General features: G+C 49.9%; 1 protein-coding gene and 1 long non-coding RNA gene across 2 annotated transcripts in view; both read right to left on the bottom strand.

Moving 5' to 3' along the window:
- PGBD5 (piggyBac transposable element derived 5) overlaps window positions 1-25,307 on the bottom strand; it is a 663,155-nt gene that overhangs the window by 361,267 nt on the left and 276,581 nt on the right. The window lies entirely within an intron of this gene.
- LOC146821061 (uncharacterized) lies at window positions 5-820 on the bottom strand. Its single transcript, XR_014962658.1, has 5 exons — window positions 741-820; window positions 592-658; window positions 383-508; window positions 197-299; window positions 5-113 (listed from the first exon to the last, which is right to left on the bottom strand). It is a non-coding gene; the product is annotated as an uncharacterized LOC146821061 (long non-coding RNA).

Raw genomic sequence — 25,307 nt, 5'->3', positions numbered from 1 at the left:
TACAGTGAGAGGAAGACCCAATCAATAAGTAACTGTTGCGCAGCCGCGCCAAGACCAACACTAGACGGTTTAAGTGTTGTAGTCCGGAATGAAGTATAGGCGAGAAATGGAGCCTGTGGAGGAGAGGGAGAGTCAATGCTGGGGAGGAGTGCAGGAGCGCAGGGTGCAAGTAGAGGAAGGTTGGGCAAGGGCTTACCAGAGATATGGTGGGACACTAATTAGATGAAGCGCCCCGTCAGAAACCGTCTCAGACCAAGGCTCGACGGATGTCGTAATTCCGTGTGGGCGGAAAAGTGAGCCTGCAGGAGAATAGGAGGGTTAGGAGGAGGTGAGGAAGTAACTGAATGTGTGAGTAAGGGGAGAAGGACGGGCTACGGCTTACCAGGGGAGCGGTGAAGAATAGGGAGAGGTATTTGGTACAATAGTGGCGAGTCAGGTCTGAGTTGCAAACCGATTGGAAGTCCGAAGCAGCCCGGCCGGGCTTGTCGATGGGTTCGGAACCTATATCCTGTGGGGAGAAGGAAGGGATAGTGAGCAAGGAGGGGGTGGGGGGTGGTGTGATGGTAACGGGACATGTGGAATTAAACTCACCGTGGGGCGGTAGTCCGGAAAAAAGCGTAGGAAAATGTATGATGCACGCCGCATATACCACGAAGACCTATGGAAGGGAGGGAGGGAAACCAGTGAGAATGGGCGAGTAATGTGGGGGAAGAAGAAGTGAGCGAGCGAGTGTGTCTCACCTGGGGAGCTTGCGAGGATCCGGCTAAGCGTCAGGGTGCGGGCTGTGTGAATGGAGCCTCAGTGGGACGGAAGTAACCTGGGAATCGGAACCGCCCAGTAATTGAAAGCGAAGAGGGCCAAGGTGGAGTGGAATAAGAGGGCGGACATGATGGAAGGTCAAGGAAGCCCATAGAGACAGGAATTACGAAGGTGACACAGATAGGGAAGAAATAGTAAGGAAAGTAGCGCCTCAGGATGAGGGGCGAGAAACAGTAGAGAGGGGAAGAAAGGGGGGATAAGTTAGTATAGTGTTAGAATAATTCAGTTATAATTCAGTTATAACAAGGGGAGTGTTACAACACTTAAACCGTCTAGTGTTGGTCTTGGCGCGGCTGCGCAACAGTTACTTATTGATTGGGTCTTCCTCTCACTGTAAGTTCCGACCACCTTTTTATCTAGTTTCTGCACCACCCCCTCAACATCCCTCCCTTCTCGCATATAACCCTCAAACTACTCTCGCCTCCCTTTACTCTTCCTATGCTCTCTTCCTAACTTTGCATTTTGTTATTTTTTCTCCCCCTCCCCACTAGGCTAATTCCCAGGCAATTAATTATCAATTCCTTGTCCTGAAGAGATCCCACTACTCGTTAAGGGATCGAAACGTCGTCGACATTCATTTCTAAACTCCAGTGTATTACCAAATTGAAATGTCGGAGTATGAAATGTTTTACTGACTTTTTGTTTACAATTACCTTTGAGCACCAAAAAGTCACCTTTTAAATCACTTGCCTGGGTACCGGAAATCGGCTGATTTCCTATTACCCTGCCACCAACTCACTCACTGTTTTACTTTTTCTCACTATTTACTGTAATCTTTTAGTTATTTTTGCATTGTCTTCAAACATAAAAAACCCAATTTTTCATTGAACTAATTGTGGCACTTTAATTTACTCGAATTGAATGGGACCACTGTTCCTTTATAATAATGTTTACACCCTTGGTCCCTTCTGACTCCTAGGGTCTCCTTGTTCCTTATAAACGACTCTTGTATTCTATGGCGTGCGCTCTTTGAAGGTATGTTTACCTTCAAGGAGCCTCCGCTCGTGATGTCTGTTATGGTTAGAAGCCCCAACTGCTGAATCCAGCATTCAGCGGTTGGAGTTCAATCAGGACAGACCTGCTCCTGTGATATGCTGACAGAATTTGAAGAATAAACCTCATTTTGGATTACCATCTCTTCATCTCGTCTACTTCCTCAATTATCAGATGATTTGCATGAAAGAATACTTTACACATGGGCAGTATGAGAAGGTGGCACCTATGGACCTTGAGAAGAACAGCTAGCACAAGTGAATATTTTGAGGAGTTTACACCGGTGTGAAGTGTAAATTAGCACCTGCAGGTAGTTTAAGGAGGTGGCAGCATTGGAAAGGTTGGAGAGCTGGCATCCGCGGGCAGTGTAAACTGGCACAGGTCGGGTGCACAGTCTGAGGAAGTGGAATGATGATAAGAGGACAGTGCGGGGAGATAGCACTCTTGGTAAGTGCTGACACAAGGCGAGTTTGAACCCACTGGCAGTGTTACCACTGCTGGGTAGTGTGAGAAAGCGGCATGGAGGGTAGTGTGTGGAGTTGGCAGAGTTATCAGTCCTGGCTGAGTTATCGGAGCTGGGCAGCACCTGTTCTGGCCGCTGTTCATCATTTCTCGCCTCGGTTACTTCGGTCTGACCCTTTCATCACCAGCCCCGATTCCACACACCACATTTTCCAGGCTCCTGGAGCAGATCAGCCTCAGTGTGCTGCACACAGTGCTCACTTACTCCCTACCTGCCGAAAAGGAGGTGGCGTGATAGGTGGAACCCTGTGATCGTCAGGACACGGAGATCGCTGCAGCCGGAACATAAACCCAGTCTGCTATCATACAGCTAAACAGGCAACCCAGACAGGCCTGTCATTGACTGAATGCAGAAAGAGCACAGTGAACACTTGGTACACCTCTAATCCGTTTCACGGCTCAAAAATGACAAAGCACAAAGGGCGATGAAATATTGAAGACACTAGGCAAGAAGGCATCCGAGGGTTCAAGGTCTTGAACATAATAAATTACAAATAAGATACCTTCTTTCTCGGGTAGGGGGGTGCATTCCCTCTGCTCTCACGTCCTCTCGGGGTCCATGGGGGCAAGGCGCCTGTACATACCAATGGGTGGCGCACCAAAATAACTTTTTCAACGGTATGCGAGGCTCCCAAGAGCGGGAGGGGAGGTGGTTGTGGGGCGTGTGGAAATAGTCACCTCTCAACTATTATCAAACGACATATACGCTCAATGTGACACTCTTGCGGGGGCACACCCCTTTCCCGGCGGTGTCCTTCTGCAGGGCTCGTCCCTTTGAATGAACAGACAGACCCTCCTCTCGGGCCTCTGGCAAATCCATCAATCACAGCGACCCTTGACCCTTCCTGGTAGGTCGCTACCCCGCCGCACAGCGCCGCTTGTGTGTCTGCCGCTGCTACTACGGAGTAAGTTGATCCCTGCATTGTCTTACTGCTTGCCCTTGTTGTGCCCGTAACTGCTCTGCCTCTGTCCTCCCCCACCGCCTATACTTGCTCTGTGCCTGTTTCTTTGCCTGTTATCCCCGCTGCCCCCCACTGCCCCGCGTCTTTGTGCCCATTCCCGCCTCGTTTCTCCTCGCTGCCCCGCGTCTCTGCGCCCGTTCCCGAATCGTTTCCCCTCGCTGCCCCGTACCTCCTAACTGCCTTGCCTTGTGTTCCTTCGTTGCCCACCTTACCTGTGTCTCTTTGCCTTCTGTACCCTTCGTCGTCTCGCTCCGCTCCCACCGCTGCCACCCCTGCGGCCCACCCCCCTGACTGGCCATTCGCTGCCCCACCTCCCACCTGCTCCTCCCTCCCACCTCCCCATATATGCCGGCCGCTGCACGGTGAGGAGAGCGACCCTTGACCCTTCCTGGTAGGTCGCTCCCCCGCCGCACAGTGCGGCCTGTGTGTCGGCCGCTGCTACTACGGAGTAAGTTGATCTCTGCATTGTCTTACTGCCTGCCGTTGTTGTGCCCGTAACTGCTCTGCCTCTGTCCTCCCCCGCCGCCTGTACTTGCTCTGTGCCTATTTTTTTGCCTAGTTTCTCCTCGCTGCCCCGCATCTCTGCGCCCGTTCCCACCTCGTTTCCCCTCGCTGCCCTGTACCTCCTAACTGCCTTGCCTTCAGTTCCTTTGTTGCCCCCCTTACCTGTGCCCCTTTGTCTTCTGTACCCTTCGTCGTCTCGTTCCGCTCTCGCCGCTGCCACCCCTGGGGCGCCATCCCTGGGGCCCCGCCCCCTGACTGCCCATTCGCTGCCCCACCTTCCAGCTGCTCCTCCCTCCCTATATTTGCTGGCATCTGCGCGGTGAGGAAAGCGACCCTTGACCCTTCCTGGTAGGTCACTCCCCGCCGCACAGTGCCGCCTGTGTGTCAGCCGCTGCTACTACGGAGTAAGTTGATCCCTGCATTGTCTTACTGCCTGCCCTTGTTGTGCCCGCAACTGCTCTGCCTCTGTCCTCCCCCGCCGCCTGTACTTGCTCTGTGCTTGTTTCTTTGCCTCTGTACCCCCCGCTGCCGTGCGTCTTTGTGACCGTTCCCGCCTCGTTTCTCCTCGCTGCCCCGCGTCTCTGCACCCGTTCCCGCCTCGTTTCCCCTCGCTGCCTCGTACCTCCTAACTGCCTTGCCTTGTCTTCAGTTCCTTCGTTGCCCCCCTTACCTGTGCCTCTTTGCCTTCTGTACCCTTCGTCGTCTCGCTCCGCTCCCACCGCTGCCACCCCTGCGGCCCACCCCCCTGACTGGCCATTTGCTGCCCCACCTCCCACCTGTTCCTCCCTCCCACTATATGCCGGCCGCTGCGTGGTGAGGAGAGCGACCCTTGACCCTTCCTGGTAGGTCGCTCCCCTGCCCCACAGCGCGGCCTGTGTGTCGGCCGCTGCTACTACGGAGTAAGTTGATCTCTGCATTGTCTTACTGCCTGCCGTTGTGCCCGTAACTGCTCTGCCTCTGTCCTCCCCGCCGCCTGTACTTGCTCTGTGCCTATTTTTTTGCCTAGTTTCTCCTCGCTGCCCCGCATCTCTGCGCCCGTTCCCACCTCGTTTCCCCTCGCTGCCCTGTACCTCCTAACTGCCTTGCCTTCAGTTCCTTTGTTGCCCCCCTTACCTGTGCCCCTTTGTCTTCTGTACCCTTCGTCGTCTCGTTCCGCTCTCGCCGCTGCCACCCCTGGGGCGCCATCCCTGGGGCCCCGCCCCCTGACTGCCCATTCGCTGCCCCACCTTCCAGCTGCTCCTCCCTCCCTATATTTGCTGGCATCTGCGCGGTGAGGAAAGCGACCCTTGACCCTTCCTGGTAGGTCACTCCCCGCCGCACAGTGCCGCCTGTGTGTCAGCCGCTGCTACTACGGAGTAAGTTGATCCCTGCATTGTCTTACTGCCTGCCCTTGTTGTGCCCGCAACTGCTCTGCCTCTGTCCTCCCCCGCCGCCTGTACTTGCTCTGTGCTTGTTTCTTTGCCTCTGTACCCCCCGCTGCCGTGCGTCTTTGTGACCGTTCCCGCCTCGTTTCTCCTCGCTGCCCCGCGTCTCTGCACCCGTTCCCGCCTCGTTTCCCCTCGCTGCCTCGTACCTCCTAACTGCCTTGCCTTGTCTTCAGTTCCTTCGTTGCCCCCCTTACCTGTGCCTCTTTGCCTTCTGTACCCTTCGTCGTCTCGCTCCGCTCCCACCGCTGCCACCCCTGCGGCCCACCCCCCTGACTGGCCATTTGCTGCCCCACCTCCCACCTGTTCCTCCCTCCCACTATATGCCGGCCGCTGCGTGGTGAGGAGAGCGACCCTTGACCCTTCCTGGTAGGTCGCTCCCCTGCCCCACAGCGCGGCCTGTGTGTCGGCCGCTGCTACTACGGAGTAAGTTGATCTCTGCATTGTCTTACTGCCTGCCGTTGTGTACCTGTTTCTTTGCCTCTGTTCCCCCCACTGACCCGAGTCTTTGTGCCCGTTCCTGCCTCGTTTCACCTCGCTGCCCCGCATCTCTGTGCCCGTTCCCACCTCGTTTCCCCTCGCTGCCCCGTACCACCTAACTGCCTTGCCTTGTCCTCAGTTCCTTCGTTGCCCCCTTACCTGTGCCTCTTTGCCTTCTGTACCCTTCATCGTCTCGCTCTAGCCGCTGCCACCCCTGCAGCCCTGCCCTCCTGACTGCTTATTCGCTGCCCCACTTCCCACCGGCTCCTACCTCCCACCTCCCCATATATGCCGGCCGCACCAAGCAGGCGCGCCTTAGGCAAGCCCAACTGCGCCTGTCTGCGCCTGGACCGCGACCAGCGCCAGAACCCCCGAAACGCACACACGGCCCCTTCACCTACAGAAACTGCAGCTACACCAGCTTCAGAACCGACGAACCACCGGCCAAACAAGACCCCAACCACCTCCAATGCATACTTCTGAACACCCGCTCCGCACGCAAAAACGCTGTCGAGCTCTGGGACCTGCTCGACACAACATCTCCGGACGTTGCCTTCCTGACAGAGACGTGGATGAATGACTCCTCCACACCCGACATCGCCATAGCCATCCCAGACGGCTACAAGATCACCCGCAGAGATCGCACCAACGGAGTCGGAGGAGGAATCGCCATCGTCCACAAGAACAGCATCAGGATCTCGACTAGCACCGACGACACTCTCAGCACCGCCGAACACATGCATTTCCAGATCCACACAGACGCCAACTCCACCCTCAGAGGCACCCTCGTCTATCGACCGCCCGGACCACGCCCCCAGTTCAGCGACTCCATCACCGACTTCATCAGCCCGCACGCCCTGTCCTCCACCGACTACATCCTCCTCGGAGACCTGAACTTTCACCTTGAGAACAACAACGACAGTAACACCACAACCCTGATCGACAACCTCGGACTGAGGCAACTCGTCACCACGCCCACCCACTCCGCCGGCCACACACTCGACCCCATATTCTCCTCAAGCCCGCACGTCTTCTTCAACCACACCACCGAACTCCCCTGGACCGACCACCGCTGCATCCACTTCACCTTCCAGAAACCCACCACACACCACCGCATCCAAATGATCCCCCGCCGCTGCTGGAGCGAAATCACCGAAGATCAACTTCATGCAAACCTCACTCACAGCTCACCCACTGAACCCACCGACAACACTGCACCAAGACCCTCGTTCCGCTGATGAAACCCCCCCACGGAGACACCAGCAAGAGGGCCAGCTGGTTCACCCCAGAACACCTAGCCTCCAAGCGTGCCTGCCGGAAGCTAGAGAAGAAACAGCACAGCGAACAGACCCCGGACAGCCTCGCAGCACACAAGAACGCCATCCGCAATCACCACCACCTCATCAGGGCCGCCAAAAGGACCTCCTTCAAAAACCGCCTCGACAACAACGCACACGACAGCAAGGAGCTTTTCAACATTGTGAAGAAACTCTCCAACCCCAGCTCCAACACCAACGGCATCCCGCCGTCACAAGCCCTGTGCGACTCCCTCGCCACCTTCTTCCACCGAAAGATAGCAGACATCCACGACAGCTTGAACACCCAGACCGCCCCAACACACAGCAATACAACAGACTCTCCTCACATCATCGACAACGACCCCCTGCTAGCCTGGGCCACCGTGAGCATTGATGACTCCATAAAGACCATGAGCACAATCCACCCCCGGATCTCCATTAGACCCATTCCCGCACCACATCTTCAACAAAGCAAGCAGCTCCATCGCACCCCACCTGCGCAACATCATGAACCTCTCCGTCGAGACTGCAACCTTCCCAGAGAGCTGGAAACACGCCGAGATCAACGCTCTTCTAAAAAAAAAAACAAGGCAGACCCAAGAGACCTCAAGAACTTCCGGCCCATCTCTCTGCTCCCGTTCTCGGCCAAGGTCATCGAGAAGATCATCAACAAACAGCTAACCTAATACCTCGAAGAAAACAAAATCCTGGACCCTTCTCAGTCAGGGTTCCGCAACAACCACAGCACCGAGACCGCCCTCATCACCGCCACCGACGACATCAGGACCATGCTGAACAACTGTGAGACCGCGGCACTCATCCTCCTAGACCTCTCCGCCGCCTTCGACACCATCTGCCACCTCACACTACGCACACGACTCACCGCCGCAGGGATCCGAGACAAGGCTCTGGAATGGACCACATCCTTCCTCTCATGCAGAACCCAGAGCGTCCGCCTCCCCCCTTTCCGATCCAAAGCCTCCAAGATCATCTGCGGCGTACCCCAGGGCTCCTCTCTCAGCAGACACTGTTCAACATCTACATGGCCCCGCTTGCACACGTCACCCGACAGCACGACCTCAACATAATCTCCTACGCCGACGACACCCAGCTGATCCTCTCCCTCGCCAAGGACCCAATCACCGCCAAAGCCAACCTCCACGAAGGAATGAGGGCCGTCGCCGACTGGATGAGGGCCTGAAGCTGAACTCGGACAAGACAGAGGTCCTCATCCTCGGCTCCAACCCTTCAGCCTGGGACGACTCCTGGTGGCCGATCGCACTAGGGACAGCCCCGATACCCACAGACCACTCACGCAACCTGGGTATCATCCTCGACTCAACGCTCACAATGACCAAGCAAGTCAACGCCGTCTCCTCCTCCAACACCCTCCGCATGCTCCACAAAATCTACAAATTGGTCGCAACGGACACAAGAAAGACAGTCACCCAAGCCCTCGTCAGCAGCAGACTCGACTACGAAAACGCCCTCTACGCGGGAGCCCCGACCAAACTCAAACAACTACAACGCATCCAAAACGCCTCGGCACGACTGATCCTCGACATACCACGCCACAGCCACATCACCCCCCACCTGAGAAACCTACACTGGCTCCCCGTCAGCAAGAGGATATCCTTCAAGCTCCTCATCCACGCACACAAGGCACTCCACAAGACTGGCCCTGCCTACATCAACAGTCGACTCTCCTTCTACATCCCCAACCGCCAGCTATGATCCGCCGACCTTGAACTTGCCACCGTTCCACGCATCCGAAGAACTACCACCGGCGGGAGATCCTTCTCCGACCTCGCCCCCAAAACATGGAACACCCTACCGCTGAGCCTACGACTGACCCAAGACCTGCTGACCTTCAGGAGAACACTCAGGACCTGGCTCTTCGATCAGTAGTAGCCTCCCCCTCGCCCCCCCCAGCACCTTGAGACCCTCGCAGGTATGTAGTGCGCTTTACACATGTTTGATTGATTGATTGATAGACATGAACTGCCTGCCCAGCGCAAAGTATGGCCCGTTCCTGAAGGACAGCGTCATCTGAAAGGGTGCGGAGGGCGTGTAAGCTGAACCATTAAAAGCCAGGGTTACCTGTTTTTGAAAGGCAGCATAACTAGAACATATGTTGTGGCAAAGTGGCAGGCTCAACTCCTTCTGCAAGAATACAAAGATTGTGAGGATGTTTATTTGTATTTATATAGCGCTTACTACCCCTATCTGGGCAACACTGGCACCTCTTAAAATGCCTCACTGCAGTAATCAACATGAGCCGCAATTTAAACAACCTCCAATCCCTTTGACCTATAAATAGTTTTGTTAAAGTCTGTAAACTATGCAGAAATACATATTGGCTTGTATGATGAGTGCGTCAAAAATATTCCAGATTTTGGTGGGAAGTGACACTGAACATATTTCACCAAAGTAAAGGGGTCATCAGTAAAGGCACACCAGAAATGGAGGCACAGACATTAGGCGTGGCCATTCCTCACCGGCAGGAGCGGGGCACTGCTGTCCAGCATGGTGGACAGGCTCAATGGGCGTGCTGACGTGAATGGGTCGGGGCTGGGTGTGTGCAGCCCAGAGAAGCCTTTTTACGTGTCTCCTCCGCCCTTAGTGGTGTGCTCGGCCAGGCGGCTTGTGAGGTATCAGAAGGCATATGTCTCACACTGATATATTTGTAACCGGCCGACTGGGGAGGGGAGAACGTCTACACCCTATACTACACCCCGCACCCATCAAGGAATATAAGACCGAATACCCAGCATGCATACGACAAAGCGCAGGCACACCTTAAAAATGCTTACGTTTAAAACTGAGCGTGGCGCCGCGCTCGGTTTCTTTATATATTTCTTAACTTTAACACTGAGCGCGGTGTCCTTGAAGCGGGCACTGCGCTCAGTGTTAAAGTTAAGAAATATATAAGTAAACCGAGCATGGTGTCCGTGAAGCGGCGCTGCGCTCAGTTTCAAAGATAAAAAATAAAAAAAACACAAACAGAGCGCGGTGTCCCTGAAGTGGACGCAGCGAAAATGTAACATGAACACAAACAGCTGTCGCCACGCGACTGCATGCAATAGTAAAAAAAAAAAAGTGCAGAAACTAAATAATAAACCCACTGTCTGACGCCGCCAGTAAAACATCCAATCCCGGTGGGCGTGGCAAAAAGAGGACAGGGTGGCAACCAGGAGGGACTAAACAACCCTCCGGTACAATCAAAGAAGTATGTTCAGCATAATCACTGACGACAACTCGCCCCTGGGACCTACTGGCTATGCCAATGGGTTTTAGCCATGCTACAGCATCCGCGATGCTGTGCAGCATAGCTAAATAAAAAATAATAATTCTGAGATGTGGTCACTTTTTTTCTTTTTGTTTGCTGATCCAAGTTGGATTGGCAAATTAAAAGAAAAATGTCCACTAAAGCATTTTTTTAATCGTGATGGGGAGAGCAGAACCGAGGGCGTGGGTGGAGGTAAATAACATGGAGGGCATGGATGGGACATGTAACGTGGCGGGGGACGGAAACAACACGAAAGGCAAGGATGAGGAGGAGAAGCAACAGGCAAGAGACGAGGGCACAGGTGGGGTAAGCCACATGGAGGGTGTGGGTAGGGAGAAGTGGCTGAAGTGGGGGAAAAAGGAGGAGAACTGTGGGCGGAGATTCAGAGGACGGGAATAACCTGAGGATCAGGTCAGTGGGCGGAGTCAGAGGCAGGGCCAGAAAGAGGAAAACATCCCAATTTTTAGTATTTGTTTGGCATTTCACTGACCAGATACAGCTTATTATGTTAATTAATTCAACCAATGGATACACGTTTACTTAAGGTTTAATATGAGTTCTTGACAATAAAATACATTCACAAAGTGAGATACGTTTCCAATCACAGAATGTCCAAAATACGCTTAAAAGTAGAATCACAAGCCATTTGTCTCCGAGTCATCAACTATTCTCCCTTTTCCCACAAAAGCAGTTCAAACATGAATGGCAAAATATCCTAGTTTGCAAATGATTTCCACATAATTATGGCTCTACCATATCTGCCACATAATACATCATCTGCTGCATTATCTGACGATGTTAACAAAAAAGTTGTTTGTAGCTCAAACATATCAAAAGTTACTAAACAATTTGACTTGTGTTGCTGCGAAGTGGAGGTCCCTTTGCAAAGGTTGACTGGTCACCTTTCCCACTGCTGCATTTGTATGTTACACTGGTACTAATGAGGCAAAATCTTTGCGACTGTTAGTACGTGTAAAAATGTCAAAATAATAAAGTATCAGAAAATGTACCGCATTACGCTGCAGTCTTTATGTTGCCGCATAATTTAGTCAACACTGTGGCATAATTTTGTCCTCTATTCTAATACCCCCAAAACAGGCAGCACATGTTAAATGTGCTTGTGCATGAAGCAGAGAGACCGTAAAGCTTGCAAACTTAGTTACCAATGGGTGAGGCGGACTGGCCTCAAGGGTACTGTGACCTCAGTGACAGAGTTCTGTTGCTCTAGGGCAGTGGTCTTCAAACCTTTTAATGCCGCGCCCCCCCAGTGGGAAAGAAAATCATGGCCACCCTCAGAATTTTTCATAATTATTTCATTGTTTGAAGTGGGGGTGGGGGGCATGAAGAATATATGGAGTCCCTTATCTTTTGTCAAACCCGTCTCTTTTCTAAGCATCAGGGTATCTCCCTCATATTTTTGTAAAGTCCCTTCCCTTTTGACACCTTCTGTCAACTAGTATATAAATAGCAAAATATGCTAGTGATGGCCCATTACAGAGCAGCTTGATGCCACTCATTTCTTTCAGCTTAAAACAAAACACGGTTATCATCACATTGCTTCTTTTGGCCAGAGCCTGGCGGCCCCCCCTGGGATCACTAGGGGGACCGCCCGAGTTTGAAGACCCCTGCTCTATGGTGTGCTGCTTCGTAGACCTGTCCACAAGACTGGAGGTGAACTTCAGTATGGAGTGTGGTGGACAGGCCTTCAAGGTTAACCCACACCTGCCACCGCTAGAGTCCACCTGTTGGTGCTAAGACACCGGGGCTTCGAAGGTCTAGCTGGGCCTTCTAAGGTCTAGCATGGTAATGTGCTACTTCCTGAGAGTGGTATGGTGGACTGGTCATGAAGGCTGAACCTGATTTCCCAGTTCCAAATTTGGCAGCTCCGACCATAGTGCCACATCCTCCCACCCCCACTGAACACCATACTGCTCCACTGAGAGAAACTTGCACTGCCTCCAACTTCTCCCCAATTGTGACCCACTATAAACACCTGGATGTGACTCAATTCAAAATACGTACTAGACAAGAGCAATATGCTGCCTAAAAAAAACGTAATAACATCCTGGAAAAAGCAAACATTCAAGGGAATGCAAGATTAAGTAAAGCATGTGAAACGTAAGCAGGAACAACATGGTTACCCTAACGCTTTTACACTCACTATTCAGAATTCAGTGAGTGCTTTTGCTTGAAAAGTTAAGGTCATGACTACATTGCCGGGAAGGGACCTGTTTCAATGTCCATTGCTTATATCCTTACAAAACGTAAGCAGTATGGTTTAAAAAGACCACATCTTTGATCACAGACACGGGGGACACATTTTATAAACTAAATTAAGGTAAACAGCTGATAAGGATCACATTAAATAATTTCCAGTCCACACGTCAAACAGGTATTGCAGTATCTCCAATAATGGTACACTCCCTACCCAGGGTAAACAATGCTGTTCAAAGAAAGACGAGAAAACGAAAGTAGCGCTTCATTGGCAAACTCTGTAAAGTGGCACTAATGTGTTCAGTTGTGAATACAACCAATCTGACCATGTTTTGCCCACTCTGTCGGGCTTTAATTAGTTTTTTGGTGTGTTTTTAACCTTTTTTTTTATTTCAGTCATGGGGCTGCACATTGGAATAGAAAAATGTCAGAAAACGACAAGCTTTCCAGCAAAAATGTTTCTTTCTTTTTTAGATCCATTTCACAGGGGAACAAATGAAGGAAAGGAGAGAAAACAGAGAGCAGGAGCCGTTTCTTGAAGTCACCGTTTTCAGCAAGTGAGGAGAAGGAAGAAGAAGAAATAAATGGGGGGGCAGCAGGGCAGGAGAAGTGGAAACTGTCCTTGTCTTCTCTAAGCAAGAAGGAAAAGACATAGTCCATTATTTTCTCTGCCCACCCCGTCTGTCCTCGAAATGACCACGAACGGGCAAGACTTATCTATAGGCCGTGGCTATTTCTGTCGTCTTGGGATGCATTTTTAAAATAAAAAAAGTAGGGGAACGGATCCTATTAACGTAAAAAGGTAGGGGCACACTGTGCCCTACAGATCCCGCCCATTAAGACCGCTTGGGGGATGAGCAATGGGGACACACAGCAACATGGAGTGCAGAGGGACAGAAGTACATGAGTTAATTAAGAGGAACACACATACACTCTCATGGAGTGCTTAACCCAAATGACAAAAGTAGTGCTTGAAAAGCAAGCAGTGGAAGATGAGTAGCCAGACAACTAAAAGATATTGCGAAGAGGCAATGCACCATGGGTGGGACAAACAGAAGATTGACAAGCTGGGATACAAATAAGAAGTGGGCACATGAGAGTGGCAGAAAAGCCAATAAGTAGAATGCAATGAGTGGGCTCCAAGCCCCTGTATGTTCTAAGTAAGCCCACAAAATGTCTCACAACAGACAGTGCATCTGCTGTTTAGTTGCCTCGACTTAAAAAGCAAGTAGAAACTCCATCTCGTCATGTATTTATACCTAAATTTATGGTCATATAACAATTAGCTGTTGTAATAACAGCCACCAGAATCATGGTATTACTGCTATTGTGTAAATCTTCCTAAAATGAGGGTGTAAGGGCTTATAGCCTAGGTTGAACAAATGGAATAAGGTTTCGCTGCTTTTTAACCATCTTGAATAATGCACTCCCGTGAGATGTGCTCAAATGCAGTGGTACATTCTCTACAGTATCCAACCTAGACACAACAAGCAGGAGTAGGCTTCCAATCCCAACCCACATCTAGAAAATATCACATTTCTGGAATAGTTGCTGACTAGAATCTGGTAAACGTTTAAAAATGGGTTTTGCAAATCAAAGGGAGGGTTCTATTTGTACAAGGTTCTTATTTTCAGCATTAATTAAACCTAGTTCCCATACAATGAATGGGAAGGAAGACTGCAGATTTCTCCGCACTCATGGAGGAGATATCCACAGTGATTAATATATTTATTCCTACCAGGAACCCCTTTAGGGATTCCTAGCAGGCTTAAATGAGGTATTGGCCAAAAATACCTTTGTGAATAGGGCCTAGGGCACCCTGGTTATTTTAAGAAACAGCCACTACCATTAGCTTCACCTTAGTGAGTATGAGGAACAGAGACACTTTCCCAATCACTGCACTGGTCAAATGGAGCAGAAGAGATTGTTCAGACAAAGCAGCATAAGCAAAAAGTGGGTAGCAAAAGGTAATTTACATTAATGATCAGAAAAAGAGCATAAGTAAAGGCAAGCTTGATTCACTACTTAACCATAAACCCGGTCGGTTAGACCTATGAGTTTTTGCTAAAATGTGAGCAACTTGCATATGCATACGTTTTAGAGTTAACAAGTTGGTGAGAGTCAATTGCACTCTTTCTCGCTTTGTACCTGGTGGTATCTGCAAGTGCTAACCAAAGTGGAAGTAGTAGTAGCATGAACAAACAGGTGCAAACACTATCTGTGCAAAATAGTCTAAATTTATTTTTCACTGTATACAGGATGCAAATTGCAACCAAAGCAAGACGTCAATGTGATTTGCATCTGGATGTACGTGTGCCAGCTATATGCAAACGTCTCTAAACAGGCAGATATGAGCCCTTACAGAAGTTGATAATTGGAGAAAATGATTCCATGCTGTAGGCAGAAGCATGTATATTTTTAGCGACTGCATCCCTCTGAGCCATTTGCTTCTCTCTCTACTCAGTCATGTCTCATGAAATTGAAGCATTTGTAGCAACATCTTGAATTGCAATATGTTTTTGGGGTAAAAAGTCATTTTATGCAGCAGAGGGAGGGAGAAGTGCAAAATAGGTTTTCAAGAGAGGAGGAAGGTAGGAGAAATAAATGTGGTAAAAGCACAAATAAAACAAGAAGAATAAGGTGGGTGCCAAAAAACACCCAGGGCCCAATTATGAGTTTGGCAGTTCATAGAACCGCCAAACCTGTGGTGGCGGTCCATGGACCTCCAGACTGGCAGTCCACCAGTACGGCGGTTGGACCGTGTATGAAAGGGCCCTTTTTTGCATGGTTACCCCCTAACTTTTTGCCAGATACCTGATGCCAACTTGACTGAATGTGTGCTGGGACCCTGCTAACCAGGCTCCAGCACCTGTGTTCTTCCCCAAAACAGTACCTTTGTTTCCGCAATTGGCACGCCTCTGGGCCACATGTAAATCCCCTGTAAAAGGTACCCCTGGTATCAAGGGCCTTGTGACCAGAGAGGGCCTCTGAGGTACGCAGCATGGTTCAACCACTGGGCCTGCTGTCCTTCCAGAAACCCTGCCAGGCCTCCAAGAAACCCCGGAGACCCCACAATATCACCAGATCAGACGCTGCCTACCTGCTGTGAGATCTTCTTGTTGCCCTCTGTTGCTGGGGTCTCTTTTCGTTGCTGCCATCATCTCTGGGTGTCTCCTTGTTGTCTCCCCCGCCGCCGCTTCCACATCCGCGGCCGAGAGCGGGGGGAGACTACAGACCCCAGACTCCTTAGCGCGCCCTGACGCCACCAACGTGCCCGGAGGCGCACAAAAGCCAGCGACTCTTTCAGGGGAGCGGGAATCACCAAATCAGACGCTGCCTACCTGCTGTGAGATCTTCTTGTTGCCCTCTGTTGCTGGGGGTCTCTTTTCGTTGCTGCCATCATCTCTGGGTGTCTCCTTGTTGTCTCCCCCGCCGCCGCTTCCACATCCGCGGCCGAGAGCGGGGGGAGACTACAGACCCCAGACTCCTTAGCGCGCCCTGACGCCACCAACGCGCCCGGAGGCGCACAAAAGCCAGCGACTCCCTCCGCGTCGCGGGACGCGCGCGGGCGGCGCCGGGCTAGGCCCGGGCAAAGGGCGGGCCCTCTGTGGACGCCAGAGGAGAAAGGACTGGGCCACGGATTCTGTACGTATTCATTGCAGAACTTGTTCATTTACCATATGGTGTAACGTGTATAATTGTAAGCGTTACTAGAAGCTAGCTGCTTGGTACAATCCCCGGTAAACCTGCTCTGTCTTAAGGATTATTGTTACGGTTGTTAACATGGCCAAGGTTAAGACGAACAAACCCATCATGGGGGCTGGTTCCATGGAGAACTATCTTGTTCAAAAGGTGAACCAAATTAATAATACCCGTAGAGCTTCCTTAGGGCGAGGTAATGACTCTGTCTTATGTGCAGAGCTGCCCTCTCCCTTGGTGTTTGTAGCTCCCACAGACAGACAGGATGGGGGAAGTGGGGCTGTCGTAACTATTGAAGCACAGATACATGCAGATCAGACTGTAGATCACCTAGAATTAGTACCGGACTTAATAGAGGAAGAGACACCACTTTCATCGCCCCACCATAGACCAGTAAGACTGTGCAGGAAGGTACAAGTTAAGCGAGGGGGGAAGAACTGTAAGCTTAGAACAGGGAGGGGTAATAGAGTCTCTAATAGTGGGGTACTACAAAAGGATTTAGAGGAAGGTAGTGGCATGGGTGGAAATGGCTCTAACATTGTCCCGGAACCACTCACTCTTCTACTTCACTCTTTGGAGGGAAAAATAGAGGCAAAAATTACTGAGTTGATGCAACCTTTGCTATCCAAATTAGATATAATGGCCTTGGAAGTGGAAAGATTAGGTGGGCTGTTAAAATCGCACCTGATTGGAGCATCAGGAAAATCAGACGTAGCAAATAATAAACCAAACGTGGAGGATCTGGGAACAAGCAGAGGAAATTTACCAAATATTTTATTAAATAACAGGCAGAATAATAGGCAGAATACATTGGCTGTTGCTGAATCTGTCCTATCGGATCCCAATATATCAACTATGCAGAACACCATTGTTACTGGAACTTCTGAGGGAAAATTGGCTTACAGCCATGTAAAGAAAAGTCGTCATGTCAATCTTCCACCTGAATGTGCACCTTATGTGGCTGTACTCACAAATGTCCCACCCATTCAGCCCCATGCATATCAGGTGCCTGAGGAAAATCATGATTCGTGAAAGAATAGGACGGTCTTTTGGCTTAATAAGAACTGTGGGTTTCCCGTTAAATTTGCCGATCAAATACTAACAACAAGAAGGGTGAGTTGGATCGGACCATCTAGTAAGGCAACAAATGGTGATTGCATTATCGTCAATTTTAGGCATCCTCAACATGCTGCCACAGTTTTACTTAGAGCCGCTGCATTGGCCAACATACCCAATAGTATTTGTATACGCCCTCTGGGTTTTTTTACTCCCATTTGATTAGAAATCCACCAACCCCTGGCCCTCTTAGATCACGTATACTCTCACAGTCACTGCCTCCTAACGGAGAATATGCACACAATGTGGGAATACAGAGAGATAATGGTTTCAATATTGTAACTCACAACAGATTTGATGCCCTTTCGGGATTAGAGTTATGTGACTGACATGAGGTATCTGCTGGGCAGGTAACTCGGAGTTCAGAAGTTCTGGAACGTATGGAGAGTATCTCGGCTGTCAGAAACTCAAATAATATAATTTCCTGGAATATTGCGGGTCTAGGTACTAAAATGAGGGACTGCAACTGGATTGAGTACATTAAGAAGTACCAAGTTATCTGTTTACAGGAAACTTGGTCAATCGATTGTAATTACTTCCTGGAAGGGTATAAGGCCTACTATGTCCCGGCAGTAGCAACTACTAGGGGCAGACCTAAAGAGGGCTTGGTTGTGTTTATCTCTATAGCACACTGTTGTAAGGTACGAAGAATCATAACAAACCACACTGGTATCATTGGGTTAGTTTTAATAGGAGATAACTGTACGGCCGGCCTGGTCAATTTTTATAATGCCATTAACTGTAGCACTAACTCTAGTCAGATAGTAACACTGAATACTTTTATCAGTAACTCCATGAAGGATTGTACTCACAACCTCATGGTGGTGGGAGATTTTAATGTCCATCCCTGTGGTGACCCTCTTTTTAAAATGATTACTGAACTTAATTGCCCTTACTGTGAGAATTTCCATTTTGAGCACTCAATTGAGGGGGAACACCTCAATGATATGCTTAATGAGTTGGATTTAACACCTATGATGGCGTTGATGGCCCCGAATAAGTGCTTTGATACCCCGACATTTAAGGGGAATGGTAGGGCAACTTTTATAGATTTTATTCTGTTATCACCTGTAATGCAGTCTTTTGTGGGATCCTTCTCTATTGAAGCTAATGAATTCAGTGGCCATAATCCATTCACTGCTTTTATGAGGGGTCCACTGATAGTTAAAGAAAGAGAAGACTCCCTTATTGGTAGGGTGAATACCATAGATGGCAGACGTCGACTGAGATGGTCCATGGTAACCCCTGATCGGCTGTACAACAAAATTAAAGTCAGATGTGCTGACGAAATTACGATATGCACACAAGAGGGTGCTCTCCCAAACTTTGTCCTAAATGCTTTCAATTGTCTAGCGGTGAAGGTGTCTCAGCTATTATCAGTACCTATAAAAAAAATCGGATTTTAAAAAAGGTCCTAGGTGGTTTAATCAGGATTGTTCAAAAGCCGCCAGAAATCTAAGAGTAGCATTGGCGTCTAAACCTAGGATAAAAGCTGATGTTCAGCTGTGTAGAAAGACCTACAAAAATATTATCGCAAGACATAAGGAATCTCTTAGGGAAGAGGCGTGGTCAGAGATCTTAGATCCTGCCACCCTTCGAAGTAGTACTGGATTCTGGGCCCTGATGAGGAAACCATTCTTGGCACAGGATCCGGGAGATGGCCTTGAAAGCTATATATCTAAGGAGGAGTGGGAAGTGCACTTTAAGAAGTTATATTGCTGTACAGGGGACACGGATACGACTTCTGCCTGTAGCAATACCGGTGTACAGACTGTTTTTAACAGAGGCGAAGTTTTGGAGGGCATACAGGGTATCACAGGCGGGAAAGCTCCCGGCCCTGATGGGATTCCCCCTGATTTATTTAAATCTGATCCTAATTTTTGGGCACCCATCTTAGAGTCTGTTTTTAATGCTGCTGTAAAAGAAGGATGCCCATGATCATGGGGTGTTTCTACAATTGTCCCGGTTTTTAAAAAGGGTGATAAGGGTAGCCCACACTGTTATCGACCGATTTCTCAAATAGACTCTATGGTTAAGATTGTAGGAAGAATTGTACTGCAAAGACTGTCAGATTGGGCGGAGGAAAAGAATATTATGTCTCCCTCGCAGTATGGTTTTTGCAAAGGCCGTTCGACAATAACTCAATGCCTTAACCTCTTCCTGATCTTAAGCAAATATACCATAATACAGAAAGGTACCATTCATCTTGCCTTTATGGACTTGTCCTCCGCTTTCGACTGTGTAAATTGGGGAAAGCTGTGGCAGTCCATGAGGTCGAAAGGGGTTGATAGCGGCTTGGTTGATTTTCTGGTTGCCCTACACTGTAATACCAGTGCCAATGTGAGATACTCCCAGGATCTGAGTGTATCAAATAATTTTAGCATTGGAAAGGGTGTCCGGCAGGGTTGTATCTTGGCCCCTTTTCTTTTTAACTTTTATATTAACGACCTAGATGGTGTGTTACAGGATGTTTGTGCTGACTGCCCAAGAGTTGGCAGGCGTGGAATACCAATACTTCTTTACGCAGATGATGCAGTACTAATATCTAGAACAGAGAGGGGACTTCAATCTCTGTTAACAGTATTCAATTCATTTATGAGAGATAGAGACCTCTGGGTAAATAATACTAAATCCTTTGAATTACAAATTGGTCAGCAACCAAAAAAACCCTTCCTTTTTAGGATTGGTGAAGAAATAATCCCCCTAACTAAAACATTCTCCTATTTAGGAGTTCTCTTTGAAACAAAATTAAACTGGGAACCTCATCTTGTAAGGAAAAAAGGAGAAATGGTGAGGGTTAATGCTTCTATTTTTAACTTTGCTACTAAACTGGGGAAAAAACCTATTTGTGCTATGTTGAAATTGTACAATGCTAAGTCCGTGGCAACTGCATCCTATGGCAGCAAAATTTGGGGGTATGTCAATGGAGAGCAATTACAGATTGTTGAAAACCGATTTATGAAGCGCCTTCTGTGTGTCCCCACTGGTACGTCTAACCTCGTTGTACACGAGGAGCTGGGGTCTCAATATTTATGTGATTTGCTTTCCTTACGCCCCTTGATGTTTTGGCTTAAATTATGGCTAAATAAGGACATACCCCTCACACATTTAATTGTGAAGGATTTCATGACACTGGACAAAGTATTGAGCTCTCCTTGGTTAAGCTACTTAAAATCAAACTTCGCTAAACTCGGTCGTCTTGAACTCTTTGCCAATCCACATCTAATTTCAAAGGGAGATCTGGAGTCCATTAAACAAGCATTTTTGCTGGATAGGAGGACTGTGAGAGAAGAAGTGGAGCTTCAGAAACCGAGTGTGAGGAAGTTTGTTATGTTAAAGACTACTGTGGCCATTGAGCCATATTTGGAAGGGTCTTTGACCTCACATGAGAAATTTTTACTGACCAGATTTATGTTTAACCTGTTCCATCACCTGCTTATTCGACCCAAGTGTGATATTTTTAACAAATCGGCAGCGCCTTGCGGCTGCGACGGAAAGTCTCCGCAGGATATGCTGCATTTTATTTTTTTATGTAAATTTTATGAATTCCCACGTAAACAATATTTAGTGATTCTTTTAAAAAAACTTGGTTTTAAACAAATCAGGCCGGCACTTTTGTATTTGCAGCTTTTGCACAGTGACAGTATCCTCCAACTCAAGGAGTTTTTAAAATTATGTATTAGATTGAGAAAATGCCTGGACCAGTGAAACTCTGTCCCATCTTTCTGTCTATATTGCCAAAGTACTCTTTCCTTTGCATTTGTACCTGATGAAATGGCTGTTTTTTTGTGACAATGTATTGTATTTTTTATGTGTCTTTTATGGTTAGCAAATAACCGAAATAAAGTTTTATGATGATGACCCCACAATATTCGCAAAAGGTCCAAGAACCTCCTTCCGAACTATAGGCTCTAATCCCCGGTGTCTGCCGGTACAAGAACTAACAGAACCCCTACAGGGAGGCCCGCCACCTGTGTTAGCATGACTCCCTGCTACAAGAGAACTCCAAGAACCACCGCAGTTGAGGACCAACACTCATGTCGAAACAACTCACTGCTACCCAAGACCTCCAAAGGCCGCAGTAGTAGAGGACTGGCACTTCTGCCGACGCAACTCTGCCCTGCCAGAAGAAAACACTGCAGCCGGACAGCCTCCAATGACACGAGGGATCCTCCCTGCCCAACGACCCTAGCTGTTCACAGCCATGTGCCTGAGAACCAGTACCCTCCTGCAAGTTGCCCAGTCGCCCTCCTCCTGCATCGCCTGCATGACTGCAACCGACCCAGGACGGTCAAACGATGGCAGAAACCCATCCGATTTCCAACAACCGAGCACCAGCAACCACGATGGTACTTGTGTTGGCTGCCTGCTGAACCCTATCCTGGGTAAATATCATTGCCGGTATCAACCACCTCAGCGCAGATACTGAACTCCGCACCTTTCGAGTGATCACAGTCCGCCATGACCGACACTGCGCTCAGTGTTGGCCTGAATACAACGTATCTTCTTCTAGACTAAAACGTGTTTCATGTGCGTGAAAAGTATTGGTTGAGGCTACGCAAACCTTTTGCCAAGAATATTGGAAATATTTCATAATTGGAAAGTCTACTTACCTGCAATTGAGTTTTACTTGGTTCCTAAAATAAAAGTAACTAAAGTAATATTTTTACAACCATTGGCCTGGAGTTAAGTCATTTAGTGAGTGTTTCTGCCTTGTATGAGTATGTACAACAAATGCATTCTGATAAGCCTAACTGCTCATTCCAGCTACCACTAAATTGAGAGTAAGGTATTATCTACTTTAACCTATGCCATGCCTTTTGGGACTCACTGGACTTTGTGCACACTATACCGCTTATAGTATATGCAGAGCCAGCTTCCTGCAGACCGCCACTGGAACGCTACTGGGGAAAACGTGTAAAATTTTACTTGGCATAAGCTACAGCCATTTTGGCTGTGGTGTCCATTTAAATTTCCTTCATAATTCTTTCGTCTTTTCACTCTGCTTGTGCTATCTATTTTAATTGACTTCCTGACTCATCTAAAAGCAATGTACGTGCTGAGGGTTTATAGCTGCCAGAGCACCTGGTCTCAGATGTTAACTGTAAATCATTTACTGCTGCCATAAGCACTCCTGCTCCCCCTTCCACTTTGCTGACCAAGTGGTTATTCATCTGCCCTTGTTTGCTGAAAACTATTTCTAAAACTTACTCTCCCTATTTCTGTTCACATGCTTACACTGCAGAAAACCTATATAAAGCCCTGTGTTCTGTGACTTCAGTCAGGCAGCACTTGAGAGAGATGTGGTCCCACTCATGGGGGGCGTGGCCTGGCACGCGACAAGATGGCAGCACCGTAGTGCAGCTCTGCCGGCCGCCAGTAATATCCTGAGAATATCCTGCCTTGCTGTGGCCTCCCGAGTGCCCGGAACTGTGGACCAGCCGCTCTGGCTTCAGCGCGGTCCCCTACCTTGGATCCTGCTGGACGACGCTGCCCCTCAGCCCTGTACCGCAACGTGCGCTGGAGATGCGTGGAAGATGGAGAAGGCACGGAGACGGGAGCGATGTTGATGGTGTACTGCGCCCTCCTGTGATCCTGCGCCGCCGCGGGGCGCGCTCTCAATCCTCCGGTGAGCGCGGCGGGACCCCCGGGGGTGGCGATTGAGGCTGGTGAGCCGATCCGCTGCGGCGTCTGGAGGGGAGCGTGCTGACGGCTGCCTCTGGGTCTTCCTCCGGGGGCACGTCGCACGCGAGCGGCCGGCTCGCGGTGCCGCGCTGGGTCGCGCGCTGCAGGGGGGCGTCCCGCAGGCTGATTTGGAATGGGTGCGCATTGGTGGTGCGGCGTGCCCCCCCCCCCCCCCCCCCCCCGGGCACTGGACTGTCTTGCCTTCCTCTCTGCCCCTGAGGGGCACCCCGGTGCTGGCCAGTTGGAGGGGGGAGTGTCTGAGGCCTCGTGGTGTGGCCTGGTGTGGCTGACACGGCCTGCTGGGCATTAGCTGCTGTCTGCTCCTGCTGGTGGAACCCGTCGTGGCTTTGCTTGTCCTGGTCCTGGTGCTGGAGCTACGGTGAATAGTGGTGGCACTGAATGCATTGGCTTGGCTGTATGGGACTCATCTGTTGCTGTGTGAAGAGAAACTGCGAGCTTGCTGTCCAGTGGTGAGTGACCCTCCTCTTCGGATACAGTATTCCTGCTGCGAACAGGTGGTGCGGACTTACTTAGTCTAGTGCTGTGTGCGACATTGTCGGAGGCGACAGTGTGAGTGTACCCTTTCGGCGCCGCCCTACGCCTGCGCTTCCACGTTAATTGACATTGGTATCTGACGCTCTGGCGCCCTGCTGCGGAGTCGTGGGCAGGGGTGCACTGTACGACGGCTAATACTGTCCTCAATTGGGTGATCCTTCGTATTTGCGGACTACTGCCTCTAATACAATGGGGAAGCCTGACAAAAATCAGTCTTGACTACACTTTGAGTCGCGTAAATCTGGCAAGTCTACGCAGCCTGCGGCGTCGGACTCGGAACTGGACGCACCGGAGCAGGTCCCCTCCGTCTTGGAGAAGACCCTGGCGGCGATTCAGTCCAGCCTGCAGTCCATAGACGGTAAAATTGAAGCGCTTAACGGTCGCATGGACACTATCTCAGCTAAATTGGACAGGCAGGGCGTCCGTCTGGGTGAAGCCGAACAAAGAATCTCGGACACCGAGGATGGCTTGCGTCAGGTGACCACTAAGACATCGGATATTGAAAAAATACTGGTGATCATTAAGGACAAGAACGAGGATATTGAAGCGCGCTCGCGGCGCAATAATGTGCGCATACTTGGGCTGCTGGAATCCACAAATGTAGGCCGGCTGGAGGAATACGTCGAGGCTCTATTTCAAGATATGCGTGGGCCGGATACTCTGTCCAACATGCTGGTGGTGGAGCGTGCTCACAGGTCTCTGGCGGCGCGTCCACCTCCGGGCGCGCCGCCCCGGCCCATTATTGCGCGTCTTCTGAACTTACGTGATCGGGACACGGTGCTGCTTGTGGCCCGCCAGAAGGGGAAGGTTCAGTACCGAGGGAGTGAACTCTCGTTCTACCCGGATTTTACAGCTTCCGTTCAAGCGGCAAGAAAAGAGTTCCAAGGGGTAAAGAAAGTGTTGCTGCAGGAACAGGTGCCATACGCCATGTTATACCCCACGCGCCTGCGTATTGGCGTGGACAATGCAGCAAAAATCTTTAATAATCCGAAACTAGCTATGGACTATGCGAAAACCCTGAGGCGAAGGAACAAAGGACCCGATCACACTTCAGACATTGACTAGTAATACTGTATATTAGAGCTATGTTGTTAAAACTGTTTTTCGTTCACAGATACGGGCGGTGTAATCGTCTGCCTACTTGCTAATTGTCACATTGTTTGTGCCTGAGTTTCACATGCTGGATGGGATGCTCGCGGTGGCATTGGTAAGATGGTTGTCCACATGATGGTTGTCTAGGGCTGATTGCCTCAGCTGGGGGATCTCTTTTTGATGGGTTCGTGCTGGGGGGGAGGGGGGGGGGGGCTGTTGCCGATCTCACCTCTGAAGGATGTGCTCTTCGGGCGGAGGAGTATGCTGATAAATAGAATCACTGTTGCTGCGGGGAAAATATCTGACCGTTCTGGATGTGAGCATGATTGTGAAGTCTATATGTTGGGTCCGGGTGCGGGGGGGTGTACTAGCAATGGCTGCACTGCCAGTGGCGGCCTACTCCCTCTAACAGGGGGGAGTATGATGCGCGACACCGCGATCCCCCATGGGTATACCCCAACCTGGTTTAGGAGTTCGTCATTTTGTTGTTGGGCGGGGAGGCTGTTGTAGGAACTGTCTTGGCGAATTGGGATTGCCGAAGTGGGTGGGGGTTGGGAGAGGGGTGTCGTAACAGTTGGGGGGGTCGTTCTTTTGCATGTAGTTGAGACAGACACAGATCATTATTGGCTCTTATGGTGTTTGCAGCTAACAGTAC

The sequence above is a fragment of the Triturus cristatus genome, chromosome 6, assembly GCF_964204655.1.
Source record: "Triturus cristatus chromosome 6, aTriCri1.1, whole genome shotgun sequence".
NCBI classification, from domain to species: domain Eukaryota; kingdom Metazoa; phylum Chordata; class Amphibia; order Caudata; family Salamandridae; genus Triturus; species Triturus cristatus.
This window is presented reverse-complemented; position numbering and strand designations above follow the sequence as displayed.